The 25,737-nt window shown below is 30.8% G+C and overlaps 1 long non-coding RNA gene across 1 annotated transcript; it reads right to left on the reverse strand.

The window, feature by feature from the left end:
• Positions 1-19,504: 19,504 nt before the first annotated feature.
• Positions 19,505-25,264, reverse strand: LOC126893271 (uncharacterized). Its single transcript, XR_007701110.1, has 2 exons — positions 24,898-25,264; positions 19,505-19,840 (listed from the first exon to the last, which is right to left on the reverse strand). It is a non-coding gene; the product is annotated as an uncharacterized LOC126893271 (long non-coding RNA).
• Positions 25,265-25,737: the final 473 nt, after the last annotated feature.

Genomic DNA, 25,737 nt, shown 5'->3' on the forward strand with positions numbered 1-25,737 from the left:
CACACATTCGATACTAAGAATTTCTCAAGATAGAGAGCAATTTGCTGTAGTTATAGCCAACCTTCAGTAATGGAGAAGGCACCTTAAAAAGAAGATATAAAATATATAATTCAAAATGTTAGCAAACAGCAGTTATTTGTAAAATTATTAATATTGCTAAAATTATTATATTATAAATTAGTATTGTAGTTAATTGTTAAAATTAACCATTTGTTTCATTCGGAGGGAAAAGTACAGATGACAACCAAATACTAAAAAAGCCAAGTTGAAAAGACATTATAAGTAAAAGAACAAGCAAAATAATACGAACTGTACTAGTAATAGGCTACGGTACTGTAAAATAAAAATATTAATGCCTGGTTGCACCAACAAATCTTAAGATCCAGCTTAACCCAGCTCAGCTTATAAATAGGGCCGATTTAAGCGTCACATACGTTGCACCATAATTTTGAATTCTTATCGATGCAATCCACATGACAATCCAGTGTGGCAAGCTGAAAATTGATCTAAGACTAAATGGTGCAACGCATATTATTATGTTTCCTTAATGCACGCCTTAAGCTTAAGACCTCTTGGTGCAACCAGGCATAAGAATACAATAAATAAACTTCTAGATCATTCAATTCATTATTCTCTTATATTGAAAAACGTCAATGTCATGTTCTTGAACTCTTAATTTGTATAAAATTGGATTAGTTATTAACATTGACACTCACTCCACTCCATAATAATTATCATATCTAAACTCTAAACACTCACTTTTCTAGCTTTTTTGGCTGCAAAATCTTTAATCAAATTTTTAAAGTCTAAGGCTTGAAAAAACTCAGCATTTAAAACAAAACTAGCCAAACTAGACAATCTAGAATCTTCGTCAAAAGTCGAGTTCCTCAAGTAGTTTTTAATTCTTTTCAACACAAGCCGTGTCCATATTCGGAAATAATGTTGTTAACTGTTTTTCATGAATGAGTTTCAGATACTCCAAAAGTGTATTCCTCAGAGGCTTGGTAATCTTGTTGTCATGAGGTTCTCTTTCTTCATCAAATATACCTTCAAGAAAGCCTTTAAACTGTACACACTCTTCTCTAAAGTCACCAGCTATGTCAATTCGATACTTTTTAGTAAAAATAGAAACTTTTACCCTGATTTCTTCATTGGAAATTGACGATAACTTGTTTAAAAATCCAAATTTTTCTTAAGACTGAAATAAACTTCGGACCTTTTATTTAATTCTGAACAAAGCGTGTCAATTACAATATTGAATGTATTAATCGTTAAGTCTTCTTTGCCAGTAAAGTGGGGTTCAGTGGATTCATCTTCTATGTCTTAGCCAAAGAGAGCTTTTCTTTTCGGGCGTCGTTTTATTTCAAGGATATAGGTTTAATTTTTAGACAATTCTTTTCCTATTTTTTCATAGGAATCAAAGTTGTCTCTCAGACTCAATGCGTACTCCTTTAGAGATTTGTATGTTGCAAGTCATATTCAAGTCTGTAGCAGTTTGTGCCATGTTTTGCTACCCTTGTCAAAACATTGTAAAATATCGTACCACGTGTTTTAGTAGAACAGCCATTCTCTTATTTGAAAAATTTTAACTGATTTCAATTCAATTAGTAAATTTTTTTTTACCAAAAAAGTTTTGGCCGCGGCCTAGTCGACCTAGTGGTAAATCCGGCACTATATATATATATATATATATATATATATATATATATATATATATATATATATATATATATATATATATAAACAAAAGATGTAGATCTTTGAAACACACTCAGTGATCAAAAGATCCACAGGTACTGGTTTGGACGACCACTCGTACGAAAACAAACAAATGAAATAGAGAATGCGGAAAAATCCCCTTACGAACAATTCACACATCCACTACTTCGGGCTGGGAAAAATTTTTTGAATAGAATCGAAGATCCAAACACCAGCTCTTAGAAATGTGTTTCGCCCTCTTCAACCTCTATGGGCTCATCGGTGAAGATGAGAGGTTGAATATCTTCAGACACATTCCAATCAAAAAACAACATTCGAGACCTAGACATAGCAGGAACGTAAATCTACGCCCAACCTGACAATGCCATTCTCAAGTTTTAATTCCCTAATTACTTTAGAGTAAGTAAGATAATGTTTATGAAAAAACAAAAGATGTAGATCTTTGAAACACACTCAGTGATCAAAAGATCCACAGGTACTGGTTTGGAAAGAGGGCGAAACACATTTCTAAGAGCTGGTGTTTGGATCTTCGATTCTATTCAAAAAATTTTTCCCAGCCCGAAGTAGTGGATGTGTGAATTGTTCGTAAGGGGATATTTCCGCATTCTCTATTTCATTTGTTTGTTTTCGTACGAGTGGTCGTCCAAACCAGTACCTGTGGATATTTTGATCACTGAGTGTGTTTCAAAGATCTACATCTTTTGTTTTTTCATAAAAATTATCTTACTTACTCTAAAGTAATTAGGGAATTAAAACTTGAGAATGGCATTGTCAGGTTGGGCGTAGATTTACGTTCCTGCTATGTCTAGGTCTCGAATGTTGTTTTTTGATTGGAATGTGTCTGAAGATATTCAACCTCTCATCTTCACCGATGAGCCCATAGAGGTTGAAGAGGGCGAAACACATTTCTAAGAGCTGGTGTTTGGATCTTCGATTCTATTCAAAAAATTTTTCCCAGCCCGAAGTAGTGGATGTGTGAATTGTTCGTAAGGGGATTTTTCCGCATTCTCTATTTCATTTGTTTATATATATATATACACATATATATATATACAGGGTGGTTCATCTTATCCGCCTCGGTCTCTGTACGGAAAACCACTTGATATTTTAAAAAAAATTCTTCACAGAAATATACAGGGCCTGGAATACTACAATCTAAAAATAATGTGAATTATACAGGGTGCTCCAAAATAGAGTGGTATATCAAAGTTATATTTTTTCTTATGAAATGCCCTATATCTGATGACATTATTGAATTGACCTTAAAAAATAAGCTATACTTTTATAAGGGTTCCCTATACCTAAATACAGGGTGTTTTGATTTATTTCGATTTTTGTAAAAATGTAAGGTTTTAGAAAAAAAAAATATCTACGAATTTAAGAAGCAGTAACAAATTCTTTATTCTTGGATCTTAATAACAGACTATTTAGCGTACTTAAACAAATGCTTATTGTAACAAAATTTCTTACAGGGTGGTGAAAATATGAGATTGTTCTATTAACAAACTCAAGCTGTAATAACTTACTTATTTTAAATAGAACACCCTGTATCTTACTAGTCTATCGCGTAGAAAATTTTCTTATCTTTCAATTTGTATTAAGGTTTCCTACACATATCTTTTTACAGGGTGGTCAAAATATTTGATTTTTCTATTAACAAATTCAAGCTGTAATAACTTACTTACTTTAAATGGAACACCCTGTATCTTACTAATCTATCGCGTATAAAATTTACTTAGCTTTCAATTCTTATTAGGGTTTCCTATACCTCTCTCCCTTCATTTTTTAAATATTATAGATTTCTTAATTTGTAAGCTTTAAAAATTAGAATTAAGAACCTATGTCGTGGTTATGTACAACACATCACCAACACCGGCAATATACTTAAATATCTTAGTCAAGATAGTTTCATTAATAAAATTCACATTTTTATCATTTAATCACTCAGAGTGTTCTTATTTTCAATGACATACTCGATATTCTATTCTTTATAATGGAAGATATTTAAAATCTCTTCAATTCCATGTAAACATTCTCAATAAACATGTTATTCTGTAAATATAAATTCCCATGTTATTCTGTAAATACCCATTTTTACATATTTTTGTACAATAGGCTCGTTTTCGTCAAAGTAGCCATTGCATTTAATTGTTTGTAATTGCGATTTAAAGATTCAAACAAAAAATGGCGTTCTTAAATTTACTTAATAACCGTTGGGTTAAGATATGGGAAATACTACGGAATGAAGTATAATTTAAATATCTTCCAGAATACGGCATCTAATATAGGGTATGCAGTTTAAAATAAACACATTATTCAATTTCATATCTAGGCCAAAATCAACTAAAATAATACAACACTCTGTGTGATTACATGATAACAATGAAAATTTTATTAATGACAGTATCTTGTCTAAGTATATTCAGAGGCGGCTCTAGCCCATGTAGCGCCCGTGTGCAGCCAATGCCCTGGCGCCCTTTGGCGGACGCGCAGTGAAAATGGAATAGTTGAATAGGTACCTACTTAGTATTAGTACATGGATTATTAGAGGGTATTAGGTACGCTTATAATGTAAACAAAAATCCAGATGCAAATATTGCAATATTAAATGATGCCGGGAGCCAATAGGTATTCACGGCGTCAGAACAACCTACCCAAATCTGTTAAAAAGATTTAATTTAAAATTAACTTTTTTATCTATGAGGTAAGGTTAAAAATTGGTTGAGGAAATTTGACAGGTTTGATTATTTAAAAAAATAATAATTTATTAACGAATTATTACAGGACGCACATATTACAACATATACTTATAAAAAAGTTACTTTTCATGCTTTTGCATTAGCAAAATCTTGAATAATATCACTTACTTCAGTTTTCAACAAAATTTCAATTCAATTAACAACAAAAGCAATAACAAAAAAATTGAATGAAATTATAACATTAGCAGAAGAACAACAAGGTTTTAGGTCGGGAAGATCATGCACTGACGCTATATTTATAATAAATGAGGCAAGTTCAAGAGAAATCGTTGGAATACAACAAACCGGCATATGTATTTATGATTCGTGGACCTTAAGAAAGCATTGGACAGAGTCACATTAAGGGGCGTTATCCACTTGTTATACTCGAGAGAGGTACCTCTGGGAATAATTAAAACGATAGAAAACATCTACCAGAACAACACAATAAAAGTAAAAGTGAAAGATGAACTAACTGACCCAATTGAAGCCGGCAATGGGATAAGACAGGGGGATTCATTGAGTCCTTTATTGTTCAACCTGATCATGGACGAAATAATACAAAAAGCAGGAACTAAAAAAGGATACCAAATGGGAGAAAAACAACTTAAAATAATCTGCTATGCGGACGATGCAATACTAATCTCTCAAAGGAAGATGATTTAGAACGTATGCTGCATCAATTCAACATAATCGCCAGAAAATTTAACATGTTAATTTCCTCAAAAAAGACAAAATGCATGGTTATAACAGCAGATCCAATAAGATGTAAATTGGAGCTGGAAGATCAGATAATAGAACACGTGATGGAGTTTAAATACCTAGGCATAACACTATCTAGCTACGGAAGGCTCGAAACAGAAGTGGAAGATCAAGTGAATAGAGCAAACAGAGCCGCAGGTTGCCTGAATGACACAATATGGGGAAATAAAAATACCGGAAAAGAAATGAAAGGCAGAATTTACAAAACAGTCATCAAACCAATGATGACATACGCGACAGAAACACGACCCGACACAGAGAGGACAAAAAGATTGCTCGAAACAGCGGAGATGAAAACCCTTCGAAAAATCGATGGTAAGACTCTATGGGACAGAGCTAGAAGTACAGATATACGACGGAGATGGAGATACGTGGATAACATTAATAACTGGCTAAGAAACAGAAGAATAGAATGGAATGACCACATAAGCCGAATGACAACAAATAGGGTAGTCAGGACAACGAGAGACGTTTCCCCAATAGGAAGATGATCAGTGGGAAGACCACGAAAACGATGGAACGACAACTTACTAGAGCCACATTGAAAAAACAGACAGAGTTATGTCTATACAAAAAGAAGAAGAAGACTTCAATTTTTATTTTATGTCCAATACTTACTAGGAGTGATAAATTTGTCAACACTGAAAGTAATTTGTTTGTATACAAGTGATTTAAAACATCCAAAGGTGTAGTAACATCCAATGTAATTTTTCATTAATCGTTTTAAAGCATATTTTATGTTGAAAAACAAAGTAAAGGACCCGCTCTTTGGCGCTAGGCGCCCCCAACATCCCGGCGCCCGTGTGCACCGCACACCCTGCACAATAGGTAAAGCCGCCCCTGAGTATATTGCCGGTGTTGGTGATGTGTTGTACATAAACACGACATAGGTACTTATGTAATTCTAATTTTTAAAGCTTACAAATTAGGAAATCTTTAAATATTTAAAAAATGAAGGGAGATAGGTATAGGAAACCCTAATAAGAATTGAAAGCTAAGTAAATTTTCTACGCGATAGACTAGTAAAATACAGGGTGTTCCATTTAAAATAAGTAAGTTATTACAGCTTGAATTTGTTAATAGAACAATCTAATATTTTGACCACCCTGTAAAAAGATAGGTATAGGAAACCCTAATACAAATTGAAAGCTAAGTAAATTTTCTACGCGGTAGACTAGTAAGATACAGGGTGTTAGATTTAAAATAAGGAAGTTATTACAGCTTGAATTTGTTAATAGAACAATCTCATATTTTGACCACCCTATAAGAAATTTTGTTGCAATAAGCATCTGTTTAAGTATGCTAAATAGTCTATTATTAAGATCCAAGAAAGAATTTTTTACTGATTCTTAGATTCGTAGATATTTATTTTTTTCTAAAACCTTACATTTTTATAAAAATCGAAATAAATCAAAACACCCTGTATTTAGGTATAGGGAACCCTTATGAAAGTATAGCTTATTTTTTAAGGTCAATTCAATAATTTCATCAGATATAGGGCATTCCATAAGAAAAAATATAACTTTGATATACCACTCTTTTTTGGAACACCCTGTATAATTCACATTATTTTTAGGTTGTAGTATTAAAGGCCCTATAAATTTCTGTGAAGAATTTTTTTTTTAAAATATCAAGTGGTTTTCCGTACAGAGACCGAGGCGAATAAGATGAACCACCCTGTATATATATATATATATATATATATATATATATATATATATATATATATATATAATATATCAAGTGAGTGAGAAGAAGTCTCGCTGTAATTGAGGTTATCAGTCAAGGAGAAATAAAAAATGAAAAAACTATTTCAATCTTTTAATAGAAGACGTTTCGTGCAGTCTTCCTGCACTTCATCAGTTCTACTGATTGTGAAGTTACATATAAGATGTACACAACAATGTCATCACAATGGGTTGTGTTGTTAAAAACTTAATAGCTAAAAAATACATAAAATTTCTTAAGCTAAAAATACATAAACGCAAAAAATGTCACAAAGGTCCTTAGTGGTTAAAATCCTAAGGTTATTGAACAGTTACATAAAATTTTGTTTTGAAACATGAGGCCAGGAGAAGAAATATTCTGTTAGAGTCAAAAGAATTATTTTAAATCCATTTCTTATTCTAACCAAAAAAAGCGCACAAAAAACCTAAGCAAAAAACCAACTGTTCGGTGTCTGTCATTAAATGGATTTAAAAAAAGGGGGATGTGAAAATCTTAACAAAATTAATGTAAATTATTGTAAACCTAGATTTTCATCCAAAAACCTCCCTGTGACACACAAAAGATAAACAGAAATAAAGATATACGATCGCCGTGACAACGGCAGCAATGTATAGTGTCACAAAAAAGCTTTCAAACGAAAACCCGGTTTACAGGTTGACGATGCACCCTGAATTATATCAATTTCTCTTTAATCGAAAAAATGCCATAGATTTATTGGTTGTTAATAATAAATTTGAAATCCAGGAACCTAGAAATAGGTGTGGATTAGTTAAAAATTAATTACAAAAGACTGATTTACTTGCCTCATGATTGTTGGAAAAAAGTCACTAAAGCTGGAGTGTTAAGCCATGTTATCAGACAGGAGCTGGGTGGAAATGAGATTTAAAACTTTTATGTTGCTACCAAGCATTGGTGGTTTGTAGGTTGGAAACTTTTTGGATGAAGGTAAAAACAATTGAAATTAGGCCATGTGTTGATCGGATTTGTGTGGAAAATAAATTTGAACTTTAACAACTGAATGAATTTAAGGATTGTTTATAAGCAAGGAGTGATATATGATGCTAAGATTGTCAATATCAGTACGTTTGTTCATAGAGTTTTGTTCCCTTAGAATATGCTTATAAACAATCCTTAAATTCATTCAGTTGTTAAATTTCAAATTTATTTTCCACACAAATCCGATCAACACATGGCCTAATTTCAATTGTTTTTACCTTCATCCAAAAAGTTTCCAACCTACAAACCACCAATGCTTGGTAGCAACATAAAAGTTTTAAATATCATTTCCACCCAGCTCCTGTCTGATAACATGGCTTAACACTCCAGCTTTAGTGACTTTTTTCCAACAATCATGAGGCAAGTAAATCAGTCTTTTGTAATTAATTTTTAACTAATCCACACCTATTTCTAGGTTCCTGGATTTCAAATTTATTATTAACAACCAATAAATCTATGGCATTTTTTCGATTAAAGAGAAATTGATATAATTCAGGGTGCATCGTCAACCTGTAAACCGGGTTTTCGTTTGAAAGCTTTTTTGTGACACTATACATTGCTGCCGTTGTCACGGCGATCGTATATCTTTATTTCTGTTTATCTTTTGTGTGTCACAGGGAGGTTTTTGGATGAAAATCTAGGTTTACAATAATTTACATTAATTTTGTTAAGATTTTCACATCCCCCTTTTTTTAAATCCATTTAATGACAGACACCGAACAGTTGGTTTTTTGCTTAGGTTTTTTGTGCGCTTTTTTTGGTTAGAATAAGAAATGGATTTAAAATAATTCTTTTGACTCTAACAGAATATTTCTTCTCCTGGCCTCATGTTTCAAAACAAAATTTTATGTAACTGTTCAATAACCTTAGGATTTTAACCACTAAGGACCTTTGTGACATTTTTTGCGTTTATGTATTTTTAGCTTAAGAAATTTTATGTATTTTTTAGCTATTAAGTTTTTAACAACACAACCCATTGTGATGACATTGTTGTGTACATCTTATATGTAACTTCACAATCAGTAGAACTGATGAAGTGCAGGAAGACTGCACGAAACGTCTTCTATTAAAAGATTGAAATAGTTTTTTCATTTTTTATTTCTCCTTGATTGATAACCTCAATTACAGTGAGACTTCTTCTCACTCACTTGATATATTGTTAATATTAAACAGTCGTACTCCTTGCTATATATATATATATATATATATATATATATATATATATATATATATATATATATATATATATAGATATATATATATATATATATATATATATATATATATATATAAATATATATATATATATATAAATATATATATATATATATATATATATATATATATCAAATGAAATAGAGAATGTTATATTGTTATATTGTTATATTGGTCAAAATATAAATATATTGTTATATTGGTCAAAGTAAACAATGGCTTAAGCAACGTGTCACTCAACATAAAAGTGACTGCAATATAAGAAAGAACTGTTGTGCCTTAGTAGATCACCACATAAATACAGGACATAAATTTGATTTTAATAATGTAAAAATATTGGAACAAGTTGATAATTATAAAAAGCGACTTTTCCTTGAGATGGTACATATTAACAAAACTCCAGAATCAATTAATTATAAGACTGACACTAACCATTTGAGTAATATCTACTGTAATATTCTAACTAATACATAACATTTAAATAAACAAATTACCCAATTTATCTTCTAATAGTTAATCTACCTCAATTTTATTTAAATTTCTAAATACCAGTCTTACACTAACTCATGAAGTACCATCAATTACATTTTATAAATCAATTTAACTTACTCTAGGTCCCTTCTTAGTTTTCTACTATTACCTTTCCACCTTAAAATTTCGTAAATGTATAATTTCCTTTTTTACTTTGACCTATTCACTAAAAATTGTATATATCAGATAACATTCTATTAATATAAAATATATTGCAGTTACCATAACTCCCCAATAAGTCAAAATAAAATCTGTCATTTTCTAAATCAATTTTCAAAATAATGTTAAAGAAATTTAAATTTTTACTCTTATAGTTGTAAGTATCGAAATATTTAAGTTTGTCCATGTCAAATATTAATAAATTTGCAGTTTTCTCCTGAAGAAGTCACCAAATAGTGACGAAATATTGAGACTTAAAACAAATAGAGTTTTCTTTCAACTGACCGAATTGCCGTTATTCAAACATTACTATATATATATATATATATATATATATATATATATAACAAGGTTGAAATATTGGGGTAGCAGCAATCTCAAAGAAAACTCTTTATAATAGTTCCAAGTAGTTCCTAGTATCTTGTTCCAATGTAGTTTATGGTATACCTTGTCATAGTTGTAATATGAACTATATAGGTATCACCTCGAGAACTTTATCATCTCGAATAATATCACATAAAAGTGATTCTAGACTACATCCTGAACGTTGTGCTTTAGCAGAACACGTTTCCAAAGAGGGTCATACAATGGATTATCAATATACTAAAGTACTAGCTTCTGAGAACTCATATACCAAAAGACTCTTTTTGGAAATGGCTTTTATCTTTCAAGAAGAAAATTCAATAAACAAAAAATCAGATGTAAGACATCTCAGTGAAATTTATTCTTATTTGCTCACTTTAGATAAAAATAACCAATTTAAATTTAATAATTGAAATTCTTCTTTCATTTAGTATATAATTTATAGATTTTTTCAATATAAATCACATAATAAAAAAGACATCTACTATTAAAAAAACTTTGCATTGATTAAAACTGTTTTATTCTCACTTCGGAATTTTCCTATTTCAAAATTTATAAAACATTTATTAAATAATTATAATTGGTTCAGTGGTGGTGACGTTTCCGTATGAATTCAAACAAAATTTAATAAAAATCGATATAACATTTGTTAGACATTTTCAAAAATGCCATTTGACATACATCATTTTTTTAAATATTTTACCATTTTTCAATTTATACTCGATTTTTAGAACAATTTTTTATATATAGTTTTTAATTTTAATTTTTATTTACGATTTGTACCAGGACAAAATTTCGTTTTATATGTCAGTGTTTAACAACTAGGCTCAACATCCTCAAATAATGTAAGTACAAACATATAAGTAACTCTTTAGTAAGATTGTTTTGTGATGTGCAAGTGTTTTTAGTGAAAGTATTGACTCTGCATTTCTCAGAACAATTTTTTGTTATTTTTGTGTTTTTGGGGATCTTTTGTTATTTTTGTGTTTTTGGGGATCCTCGACACCTGGTTTAGTGAGAGGAAACTATGGTTTTCTGGATTTTTGGTAACACAAAGATAGCAATAATTATTTATTTCAGTTAGCCTATTTGTTAAATACTGTCTATTTATGATTGTAGTTTCCCTGATGATGAAAATAAACATTTTCGAAAGCTTGGAACTATTATAAAGAGTTTTCTTTGAGATTGCTGCTACCCCAATATTTCAACCTTGTTTCCTAACTGTTCAGCAAATATTATATACCTGTTATATATAATATATATATATATATATATATATATATATATATATATATATATATATATATACATATATATATATATATATATATATATATATATATATATATATATATATATATATATATATGGATTCCGACTTTAGGAAGCCAAAAACGCTATATCGCACCGGTCATACGAAGCCCGACACCTCCTTACGAAGCCCGGATTCGGGCTTCGTAATTCTTTAATGTTATTTCCCCAAAAAACGTACTTTACACCATCTCTCGATATTTTAACCAAGCTCAGAACATGTAAATACGCTTGGGCTTCATATATAACCCGGTCTATACAGACATTTCAAATAACAAAAATTGCCGGAGAGCCAAATTTTGGTGGAGAGCTAGGGTATACCATAACAAATAAAGTTTAAAAAGTCCCCATCGATCCCATGTGTGCGTCAAAAGTTATTCGGGGTCAAAGGTCAAAATTTGAGATTTTTTGGATTTTTTTCGAAAACGGTAAGTTTTATCAAAAAAAAACCTTAAACCAAAGTTGTAGATCTTAAAATTCTCTACAAAAATAGTTCTTACTATCTTTTTCCTAAGAGTTGCCATTCCTGAGATATCGCGATTCAAAGAGTCACAGTATACATGATATGCACATGTTTCCTTACAGGTGGTGTACTCGGCGCGTTTTTTTTTACCGTGGTTTCCCCTGTAAGCCTACTCCACTAACTGTTTTGACAATTTTAGGATAATTTAAGGAAACAATACCGGTCAAGTTCTAGATATTACCTTATTATTGATATTGATTATTGATATTGCTATTGATTATTAGGTTAACTATTGTTTTGATTTCTTTAGATATTTTAATCAGATTCATATTCTTGAAAGTCTACTTCAACAGTCAAGTCTTCTTCGATTTCATCTTCTTCCTCTTCCTCTTGCTGGATGTTCAAAAATTGTTCAAATGTGACTGAGTCATTGGTCTCTTCATTAAAAATACAGGAGTCTTCCTCTGTTGTACTAAACTGGACATTTGAGCAAGACTGACCTTGGCAGTTGGTACACACTAGAGAACACAGCAACCCGACTTTTTTACATCCACATTTGGCACTTCAACCTTTTTTGCAATTGCAAAAAATAGTGTTAAGGAGTTTTTCTGGAGCAGGGGGGAGTAAGGTTTTAATCGGTTCCAGAGTATTATCTATTAATTTCCAACCCCAGTCTTCTGGATTCAGTTCATTGCCAAGCCATGTTTGAACTTGATAATATACTCGATACGAATGTTGAAAAGCAGATGCTGATGTTGGAGGAAGACATGGTAGTTGTACTTGTTTCTTGTTTCGCGTATTTTTTACAAAAGTTAAGTATCCGAATTTATCAAGACAAATATTTTTTTTGGAGCTCCATAAATGGCAAGAAGAAAGCTGAAAGAAAGCTGAAAGAAAGCTGAAATGTTAACTGACAAATTAACAGCTGCGAATATTGAAGTGAAACAAGCTAAAAATGACGCAGATGTCCTTATAATTGAGACAGCAATTGAAAAATTTATGGCAACAAACACAACAATTGTAGTTGGTGAAGGTGTTGATTTGTTGTTCTGAAGCTATTTTCTTGTGGCATTTTTATAATCAAGTATATTCAAATGGGAAATAAGCCACAATTTTACCTAAAAATGATGATTTGTTGGTACTGATTACTGCAAGGACTCCAGTAGATAAAGTTATTTATTTTCTGAAACCTGGAAGGGCTCAACAGCGAACAGAGATATATTCTTCGAATAGTTTATAGGCTTATCCCAAATGCCAAAAGTACATTTTATTTTTACATGCGATAACCGGCTGCGACACTACGTCCGCAATGTACAGAAGGGGCAAAACGTCAGTACTTAAATTATTCGAAAAAAAAAAAGATTTGACTGACTGCTGTAAAGTTTTTACAGAACTTGATTCTACACCGCAAACAATAATTACGGAAGGAATTCGCTTTCTTCTTGCGGTTTATGGAGCTCCAAAAAAATTATTTGTCTTGATAAATACCGATACTTAACTTTTGTAAAAAATACGCGACACAAGAAACAAGTACAACTATCATGTCTTCCTCCAAGATCAACATCTGCTTTTCAACATTTGTATCGAGTATATTATCAAGTTCAAACATGGCTAGGCAATGAACTGAATCCAGAAGACTGGGGTTGGAAATTAATAGATAATACTCTGGAACCGATTAAAACCTTACTCCCACCTGCTCCAGAAAAACTCCTTAACACTATTTTTTGAAATTGCAAAAAAGGTTGTAGTGCCAAATGTGGATGTAAAAAAGTCGGGTTGCTGTGTTCTCTAGTGTGTACCAACTGCCAAGGTCAGTCTTGCTCAAATGTCCAGTTTAGTACAACAGAGGAAGACTCCTGTATTTTTAATGAAGAGACCAATGACTCAGTCACATTTGAACAATTTTTGAACATCCAGCAAGAGGAAGAGGAAGAAGATGAAATCGAAGAAGACTTGACTGTTGAAGTAGACTTTCAAGAATATGAGTCTGATTAAAATATCTAAAGAAATCAAAACAATAGTTAACCTAATAATCAATAGCAATATCAATAATCAATATCAATAATAAGGTAATATCTAGAACTTGACCGGTATTGTTTCCTTAAATTATCCTAAAATTGTCAAAACAGTTAGTGGAGTAGGCCTACAGGGGAAACCACGGTAAAAAAAACGCGCCGAGTACACTACCTCACAGGTGGTGTGGAAACGTGTGCATATCATGTATAATGTGACTCTTTGAATCGCGATATCTCAGGAATGGAAACTCTTAGGAAAAAGATAGTAAGAACTATTTTTGTAGAGAATTTTAAGATCTACAACTTTGGTTTAAGGTTTTTTTTTGATAAAACTTACCGTTTTTGAAAAAAATCCAAAAAATCTCAAATTTTGACTTTGACCCCGAATAACTTTTGACGCACACATGGGATCGATGGGGACTTTTTAAACTTTATTTGTTATGGTATACCCTACCTCTCCACCAAAATTTGGCTCTCCGGCAATTTTTGTTATTTGCCAAGCATTTTGATGTCTAAGTTGACCGGATTAATATATTCGGACAAATTTTAGAAATGTACCATAGGTAGCTCTGAAATCATGATTAACAATACGAAGCCCGGGCTTCTTATGCCTGGAATTATTATCAAAACATACACTCGTAGTTCATGGTATCTACCACCAGTTTGCGCTGCGAAAAAAAGTATATACTCTGTAGAAGTTCAGCAGCGTTAGGAAGCCCACATTGAGCTACCGATTATAAGAAGCCCTGAAGTTTGGCAACGTTTTTGCGTATTCCTCAAAGTACTATTAGGTTGTAAACATTTTTATTATTACCTGGCAATGCACATTTTTCGTATTTTTGAGTCGTTCGTCGTCATTAATCTTGTGTACTAAGACTCCCGAGAACAGATTATGGTAATTCTTAGCATTACCTGTACACAGTAAGATACCGACAGAAAAAAGATTTAAAAATTGAATCGCAAAAGAATTATTTATTTTAATTGATACAATTAATACAAATTAATACTTTGTATTACTAATTTACTATTTTAGTTTGTAATAAGCCACAAAGTTTGCTACCAAATAGGAAATTAATATGACAAATTAAATTATTGTTTTTTTTTTATTTAAAAAAGGTTAATGCCTCGACAACTAATGGCCATTGGCATGGTAGGTACGGTAATTTTTAACAGTTAGGTACCTAGTGTAATGTGTAGTGTGTGTGTGTGTGTGTTGAGTAAGTGTCTTGTTACTTTGCAAAGTTGACGTCATTGTCTTTGCAAAGAGACGCTAACTGTATCCGAACGTCTGCGGTCCCTCCGGTGAGTACCGATCCCACAAGGACAGAAACTATTTTCATTTATTAATTTATAATAAATGAAACATTTCTGACCCTGGTGAGATTCGAACTCACAACCATTCGGATTTTTCGATCCAATGGTAGGCGCTCTTACCACTCAGTCAAGGACGGGGTTAAAGTTATTATTATTAAATATTACTTTATAAAATTAAAAATAGTAATTCGTATGAATTATGCGTATTATTCTGATTCTGATAAGATGAACACTTGTTTGTTGGGTCTCAGCCACACAATTGAGGGTTAGGCCACTGTTTCATTCGTATTTTTAGTATTTGTCAAGGCAACAATACATTATGTAGTGCCATCTTGCCAAATATAGAGCTAGATTGTGTAGACTACTGTTGAACCATATATCCAATTTTTCTGCTTTTATTGATGTATTAATCTAAAAATGCTCAATTTGTGGACTGTGCCACTGTTGCTCTGAGCGCCTCATTTAATACAAATACAAAATATTTAATACAAATGCATATAGATTTTCCCTTCGAAAAAAATCAAACAATATAGATGTTTTTTAATTTCATTAAGGGGATGGGTACGTAGTTTCTGCTGAAATGCTACTCAAATGGAATTCATTTTTTTTTTCGAATTCTGAGAAAACTAATAAGTATTTTTGAAAATTTTAAACTCAGAATAAGGGATTACATTATTAACGAGGGCCGAAAGTCCCTGAGAACTTTTATAACGTTTATTTTAATAAGTTACAGGGCTAAAAAACTAAAAGAAAATTTAGTGTGACTTTTACTTTCAAAATATCTCATTCAAAATAAACTTTTTATTTATTGTAAGAGACTTTCGGCCCTCGGTAATAATTTAGTCTTTCATTTTGCGTTTAAATTTTTCAAAAATATTTATTGTTTTTTTTTTCAGGATTTGAAAGAAATGAACACAATGTCCGTGGTAATATTTTCCAAATCTTTGTCAGTAGTAAATAGAATATTGCCAGCATATTGTCAGTCAGACAGTGACAATTTTAAATATTTGACCTGGCATCGGGAATATTTTCAGTTGTTGATTAAATAATATTTATAATGTGTTTGATAAATAATTGATTTAAGACGTGAACTTATTAGAAAGTTATTTATTGTTTATTATTTATGGAAGATCCAAAGCAGAGAATACACCAGGATATATTCAGTGATCCAAGTATTGTGTTGTTACAGATGTTCAAAATTGTAAGCGTTTCATAGTAACAATATATTATTAAAAAATCACTTTATCACTTTTCCTCTTTTCTCGATTGATTATTAGCTTTTGTTGTACAGTAGATAAATTATTACTGAATACATAGGTAGTGAAAAAATTATCAGTAGTAATGGCACAAGAGCTCTAAAATTATCGAATTTTTCCCGAGTGACACTTTGACAGTATTAATTTCACGACCCAAAGGGGAGTGAAATTACGTCAAGTGGCACGAGGGAAACAATTCGATAATAATTTCAGAGATCGAGATGCAATTTGCTGCGATTATTTCATGAAAAAAACTGTTTAAAACCAAAATTTTATTGTAATTTATTTATGTAAGTACAAATTAGTACAATTAAACACACAGTTGTTATAAATATTTGACGATTGAAAGTCATCACTTTTATAAGTTTTAAAACAGTAATTGTCATTAATGTCACTGAATGTATTTTTTCACAGCAACGAAGGGCATCTGACGTAATATACTTGACGATGGGATGTTATCAAAAATGATCAATTTAATTTGTATTTTTGTAGCTTTCTATTCGCCGGAAATATGAAATAATCATATTAATTAACTGAATTAACAATTAAGGCAATTAATAATTATACTAGTAAAAGTTATCCAAGAACATTCAAAAGCCATCTTTACAGTTAATGATGAAATTGTCAAGTAAAGTTTACATATCCATACCAGTGACAATTTTACTACACGTAATTTGCCGTGTAAAGACAGAAAAAGTAGGGATAGCCTTAAAATATTTGCGAATTATGTACCGATGGCCCTAAGAAATGTTTAATAAACAACATATTAAAAAGTTCTACTCTAGAAGAGGGCACTTAATTTTTTATTAAACAAATGAACTGCGAAATTAGATGTTTCTTTAAATAACCCAATAAAAAAAGAAATAAAATGTATGGGCATAAGTACGGTGTGGGCTGAATTTTGTTTAAACATTATTTAAAAATGTGTAACTAATAAAATTTTTCTTATAAAGCTCTCAAATTTGCACAACTTACCTTTCAAACACCTTACTAAACAATGTTTCATTCAAAAAAATTCCAAAAATTTAATTCAAATGATATGACGCAAAAAATGCAATTTTTGAAAACTTTTACGTAAGTTTTAGGTAAAAACGTAGTTTACAGAATTACCAGCACTTTAAAACCGTATTACTCAAGTTTGAAAAGATTTTGTACAATTTTATAGGTGATTTTTTAAAGCATTTGATGTATTTTTTAAAATTTACTCAATAATTTTACTTTAGAAATGAAATAAACTATTCCTTTTTGACAAAAATTAAGAAAGATACCAAAAATGTACCTAATACAAAAACCGAAAATTACCAAATAAAAATTGTTTATAAAAAGTGATCAAAAATGTTTTCTCTAAAACTTACCTAAAATAAACTTAATAATAAGCTTGAACAATAATACATTTTCAACAAAAAAATATTTTTAGCTCTTAAACATTATGTCTGCGTAACTTCGAACCTATTAATAACTTTTTTATTACCAGTTTTACGAAAAAAGTTTTTCTTTATAAAATACTCTGCACCGTATATGATCTCAGATGCAACCATCAAATATCAAATTTTATTCATTTTACATACGAGGTTTTACATACGATTTTACATTTTGACATACGAGGTATATAAAAAAATATGAATTTCACTCAAGAGTAAAGTACCTTTAGATTTCACAATATCGAAAATTGTTATTAAAAAAAGTTGTTTGGAATTACAAAATATGTATATATATATATATATATATATATATATATATATATATATATATATATATATATATATATATATATATATATATATATATATACTGTTCAATTACATTCTTCTAAATGAGATATTGTGAACTATAAAGGTATGGTATGTTTAACAGTAAATGGTCGAGTTCAATTAGTTACCACTATAAACATCCTGGAATAACCGATAATAGTATAAAAAGGTTTCAGGTAAAATTTAAATATGTTTTCTGGTACAATTTCTTTGCTTTATTATGGGATTACCGTGTAGTCAGTGTTAATTGTCAAAAGACCAACTATGTCTACCTCGGTTGCTTATCGCTGCGGGTGGGTCTTAACAATGGGCCAGGTCAGATAAATTTAATAATATTTACGACCGCACTAATTGAACTCAACCATTTACTGTTGAACAAACCATACTGAACTGTTAAGCAAAAGTAATATTTTTTACATACCTCGTATAAAATTGAAAAAGTTTGATATCTGATGGTTGTTTTTTGGACTTTAGATCAGAATAGAGTATTTTATGAAGAATAACTTTTTTTCGTAAAATTAATAATAAAATAGTTGAAATAATTGAAATAAAATAATGATGATGGGTATCCGTAATTTGAGAAAACGTTGAATTTTTTTTTCAATTAGAATGATGTAATTATAATAAAACATAGTTTTTAATTCCAAACAACTTTTTATAATACCCATATTTTGATATTCTGGAATATAAAGGTACTTTACTCTTTAACAAAATTCGTATTTTTGACATACCTCGTATAAAATTGATAAAACTTGATATCTGATGATTGGGTTTTAGATTTTAGACTATGCATAGCAATTTATGAAGAATAAACTTTTTTTAGTAAAATTTGTAATAAAAATGTTTCAAATATGGTGACTTGCTACGCAGACATAGTGTAGAAGAGCTTCTTTATAAGCATTTTCAAATTGTAATGCCATATTCGGATTCAGCATAATCAAAATCAAAATAGAAACAAAATTCAACGATATTTTTAAAATTATTTTAAATTATATAATTTAACATTGAAACGAAAAAGCGATGGACTACCCCACCTAATTGAAACAATATTCGAAAATATTACCTCAACTAACCAAGATAGCCATCGTTACACCCTTAGCTTAGCTCAGTCACTCAGGTGTGTGTTCGTCTTGTCCTAACCTTAGAATGAACTCTGAAAATTGGAATGGAAGCAAACAAAACATAGTTTTTAACTAATCATGTTTATTGTTCATAAAGATATAATAAATAAAATGACTTAGTAAATTGCATTAACAAATGTATTTAAATTCTTGCCAAAAACTAACAATTCTGGATTATACTTATGGCTTTTGGTAGCTGATGGTATCTTCTTGATGTCGTATGGTTCTGCTGTTGTAGACTTCTCGTAGGCCTGGGCGGATCTTCGGCGCAAGGCCCCTGCAGCTAGAGGTGGTGGTTGTGCAGTCTGGATGTCATTGTCTTTGCCTTCAAGTGTGCATCACCGGTGATGTGAGGCTTAAGTTCCCGAAGAGGGAAAGGTTGATCTCTTTCCAAAAAACTATAAAATAGAGACACATATCAATCATCAAGAAGAACACCAAATTGTACCTTTGCCAAATAGTATTCAGAAATAGTAATTGGCAAGGGTAAATTACATAGATTTTAGATGAGAATAGTTAAAATTCTGATTACTAAACGTGCATATTAATAGATGAAAAGAAATATAGAAATCAAACACATGGTTGAACATTTGAAGGTTAGATAAAAAAAAACATTAGAAAAACTGTTAGACGGAGAAATATAATTACTGTAAGAAATTATTAAAAAAACTATGTGTAACTCACCCCAAGAGGAAGATGATTTGTTGAAATAGAAATGATTTATTTTTCGAATTACATGCCTTTTAAGGATTAATTTTTCCCTTCCAGTGTATGTCAGGGAGTAGGGGGTCAAGTCGATGAAGTGACACTGTCATTGAAAACGACATTTAAAATGACAACCAAGTACTATGAAGTAGCGGCCTGTTCCGTATTGAAAATACAGATATTTGGAGAGTATGAATATACGAGGTATGTTCAGTATGATGATTTAAATGAAAGAGATATATTAAATAGAAGATAATAAAAGAGGGTAATAAAAGAGAGCGCCAACCGATTTTTAAAGGGGAAAATGGGTAAACCACTTAGAAGAAACATAGACAAAAAGGACTTACGAATAATAACAAACCTTTACTGGAATCAAAGAGCACAAATTGTAATAGATAACGAACCCAGTCCAGAAATTGAAATCAGGAGAGGAGTTCGGCAGGGGTGTATTATGTCTCCATTACTCTTTAATGCATATAGTGAAGCCATTTTTGAAGAAGCATTGCTATCTCAAAGTGAAGGAATAATAATTAACGGAAGATCTATTACAACATAAGATATGCAGATGACACCGTGATTATAGCAAGCTCTGGTGAACAACTCCAACTACTACTGAACAAAACAAACAATTTCTGTAAAGAATATGGACTAAAAATGAATATAAAAAAGACCAAATACATGATAATAACTAAGAAAACAAACATACAAACAGGCATACATTTGGGAAATGTACCGATAGAAAGGGTTGATAAATACAAATACCTAGGAACCTGGATTTCAGAGAAAAATGATCAAACAACAGAAATAAGGACCAGGATAGAAATAGCAAGAAATGCGTTTGTAAAAATGAAAACAGTTCTCTGCAACAAAGACCTTAGCTTAGAACTGAGAGCAAGAGCTTTGAGATGCTACGTGTTCTCGATACTACAATATGGACTTGAAAGCTGGACATTAAAGCAAGAACACATAAATAAGCTACAGTCATTTGAAATGTGGTGTTACAGAAGAATGCTTAGAATAGCATGGACACAGAGGAAAACGAACACGGAAGTACTGCGAGAAATGGGTAAAGAATGCGAAATAATAAACACAATAAAAATAAGAAAGTTACAATATCTGGGACACGTAATGAGGGGACCGCGATATGAAATGCTAAGACTGATAATACAGGGAAAGATAAGAGGCGGAAGGAGTATAGGAAGAAGGAGAGTGTCATGGTTAAAGAATTTAAGGGACTGGTTTAGATGCAGTTCTATAGAACTCTTTAGAGCAGCGGTGGATAGAGTAAAGATAGTGATGATGATATCCAACCTCCGATTAGGAGACGGCACTTGAAGCAGAAGAAGAATTAGAAGAAGATAATTATTAATGAAATATTAAAGGAAATAAGGTAAAATAATTATTTAAAAATAAAATATCAAAGATGTGACGTTTGTAACGTTACACACTCCTCTCACCCATCAGAAAAATTTTGAACACACGTGAGAAATTTTTCTCAAAGAAAACAGGAATGTTACACACTCCCTCCACTCATCAGAAAAATTTCGAACACAGGTGAGAAATTTTTCTCAAGGAAAACAAGAAATCAAAGTTCTAACCAGAAATAAATATATGCAGTAGTAATCGTTCAAAACAAATCAAAAATAAATACTGATAATAAAGTAATCATTAAGTCAATGTATATAGTTAATTTAAATTATTATTCATAAAAAATTTTAAAGTACCAAAATAATTTTCAGATGTTACTCTGGGGAAAATAAAAATATTACCCAATGAATTGTAGTATTCATCACACTATAAAATATTTATTTATTATAAATAAATGACATCAGAGAATATCTATCTCTGGAAAAAAATAAATGTACTTTAAAAAATATGTAATTAATTTAAAATTATAAAGACTTATAATATAAAGTGTAAGTATTAATCAAATTAAACTAAAAATCCAAGAAAGTAATAATTAAAGGTAAATAAGTTGACCTAAGCCAAATAATGTTGTTATTTATTAAAATGAATTGCAAATATTCAGGTATTTATATAATATAAAAGACATATAATCAAAAAGTAAATATAATGGATATCACATCCTAAATACAATAAATAAATAGCTAGTGGAGCTACTAAGAAGTGAATCTCGAACAAAATAACAAGTACTCGGATAACGAGTAGGTATCTAAAGTAAGGTAATAATATAATAATCAATATAACATGGTAAGTAAAAGCATATTAGTAGACAAAGATAATATAAATATAATATAATAAAAAGAAATGCAAGTGCAACTATAGATAAACCATTAAAAAAAAATAAGTACCAACTATATGGAAAGCCAAATAAGACAAAGTTCTACACCAAAGGGTTTGAAAAAACTGCATAAAACCAGTCCTAAAAGACTTAACCAATAAGTTAATAAAGAGAGAGAGATAATGATACATAATGCAAATGCTACTTCCATCAAATGCATACCAGGGATCTACACTAAAGAACAAAATATATGTATAAAAATGCATAAATATGATTTGCAAAGATGGAAAATAACAAATGCTAGTAGCTAAACTACAATCATACTTCAAAGCGCCACAATTCTACACCAGATTTCTAAAAGTAGATATGCATAGAATTGTTTGAACTCCAAAAGAAAAAATTTATAAAAGACATCATCCTAAAAATAATATACAGCATTAAACTGTATATCAACAGTCATTAAGACCAAAAAAACGGAACTCAGACTCAATAGATCTGGCCCAACCCTATGGATAACTTATATGTACCCTAGGAAAAAAAAACACTAGGTGTCTATGCAGCTATATATAAGCCATACACAACTTATAAGTGCCGGATGAGGCTTTCATGCTAATCTGTATCAAAAATCAGTACAACACCCAAAATAAAATAATAAAACAATAATATATAGATAAATAGGGCATTGTTAAATAAAAAAGATGTTAAATATGATGTTTATCATAATTAATATAAGTGCACTAATGCAAAAAATTGAAAAATGTAAAATATCATGCTTTACGAACAAAAAATTTTTTGAGATTCAACACAAGAAGAAGAAGAATGATTTAAATTAATATTCTGAATACGTAAAGAAGAAGAATAAGAATAAAATACCTCAATGAAAGAAAAGAACTTGAAAATTGTCCTAGTCTTTACTATACAAGTAAAGTAGTATATACCATCCGAACAGAAAGTTCGACGGAAACAACAAAATTTTTGGTAGTTGTACAAAATGGGTAATAAATATATGAAAACAACTAGGAAATATAAGAATAAGTAAAAAGTAATTGAAAATAAGTAATAAAACAAGATTTAAATGCACTTTAGAGTACACAGAAGTACCTATGAAAAGAACGTAGAAGAAATAGTACGTATAAAAAGTACAGAAAATATGACAATAAATGGAAAAATTCTCTTGGGTTTTGGAAAGTTACAATAAAATAAGAAAGTAATTAAAGAAGAACTACCAAAAAAACTGGTTAAATTGAAAAAACAGAAAAAACACCATGTGGACATTACTATCAAGGTCCTAACATAAAAATTAGCTAAAAAAAAGTAGGTAAAAAGTATCAAAATGTTAAAATACCAATATTTGTAACTGTAAATGTATTTTAAATCAATTATGCTGAAATATATAATTAAATTATTGTAACTGGTAATACTTTTTTGACCCATAATCTGAAATTGGCGTTTAATATATAAAAATTAGTCAAAAAGTACCAAAATAGGTAATATATATATATATATATATATATATATATATATATATATATATATATATATATATATATATATATATATATATATATATATATATAGATTTACTGCAAAAATTGAATATAAAATGAAATATGTGAAAATAGTATTTATTAATGCTTGTATGCTTGCACCAAACCAAAATTCAACATTCTATTCTTCAGATAAGACAAGTGCGTTGGTGCGCCAGTGTAACGAAAAAACGATGGACTACCCCACCTAATTGAAACAATATTCGAAAATATTACCTCAACTAACCAAGATAGCCATCGTTACACCCTTAGCTTAGCTCAGTCACTCAGGTGTGTGTTCGTCTTGTCCTAACCTTAGAATGAACTCTGAAAATTGGAATGGAAGCAAACAAAACATAGTTTTTAACTAATCATGTTTATTGTTCATAAAGATATAATAAATAAAATGACTTAGTAAATTGCATTAACAAATATATTTAAATTCTTGCCAAAAACTAACAATTCTGGATTATACTTATGGCTTTTGGTAGCTGATGGTATCTTCTTGATGTCGTATGGTACTGCTGTTGTAGACTTCTCGTAGGCCTGGGCGGATCTTCGGCGCAAGGCCCCTGCAGCTAGAGGTGGTGGTTGTGCAGTCTGGATGTCATTGTCTTTGCCTTCAAGTGTGCATCACCGGTGATGTGAGGCTTAAGTTCCCGAAGAGGGAAAGGTTGATCTCTTTCCAAAAAACTATAAAATAGAGACACATATCAATCATCAAGAAGAACACCAAATTGTACCTTTGCCAAATAGTATTCAGAAATAGTAATTGGCAAGGGTAAATTACATAGATTTTAGATGAGAATAGTTAAAATTCTGATTACTAAACGTGCATATTACTAGATGAAAAGAAATATAGAAATCAAACACATGGTTGAACATTTGAAGGTTAGATAAAAAAAACATTAGAAAAACTGTTAGACGGAGAAATATAATTACCTACTGTAAGAAATTATTAAAAAAACTATGTGTAACTCACCCCAAGAGGAAGATGATTTGTTGAAATAGAAATGATTTATTTTTCGAATTACATGCCTTTTTAAGGATTAATTTTTCCCTTCCAGTGTATGTCAGGGAGTAGGGGGTCAAGTCGATGAAGTGACACTGTCATTGAAAACGACATTTAAAATGACAACCAAGTACTATGAAGTAGCGGCCTGTTCCGTATTGAAAATACAGATATTTGGAGAGTATGAATATACGAGGTATGTTCAGTATGATGATTTAAATGAAAGAGATATATTAAATAGAAGATAATAAAAGAGGGTAATAAAAGAGAGCGCCAACCGATTTTTAAAGGGGAAAATGGGTAAACCAATTAGAAGAAGATAATTATTAATGAAATATTAAAGCAAATAAGGTAAAATAATTATTTAAAAATAAAATATCAAAGATGTGACGTTCCCTAATAGCACAAGGACGTCCAATGGACGTCCATTGGACGTCCTTCACGGACTTTAGGGACGTCCTTTGGACGTCCGTTTTCGTCCGAGGAACGTCCTTTATACGTCCTATTTTGGTCCAAATGTCGCGCTACCGAACGTCCATTGGACGTCCATCTAAGGTCCGAGGGGACGTATATTGGAACTTAATCGGACGCAAATTGGACCTTAATCGGACGTCCTAGGGGACGTAAATTGGACCTTAATCGGACGTAAATTGGACCTTAATCGGACATAAATTGGACCTTAATCGGACGTCCTAGGGGACGTAAATTGGACCTTAATCGGACGTAAATTGGACCTTAATCGGACGTAAATTGGACCTTAATCGGACATAAATTGGACCTTAATAGGACGTAAATTTGACCTTAATCGGA

This window comes from Diabrotica virgifera, chromosome 10, assembly GCF_917563875.1.
Source record: "Diabrotica virgifera virgifera chromosome 10, PGI_DIABVI_V3a".
Taxonomy (NCBI): domain Eukaryota; kingdom Metazoa; phylum Arthropoda; class Insecta; order Coleoptera; family Chrysomelidae; genus Diabrotica; species Diabrotica virgifera.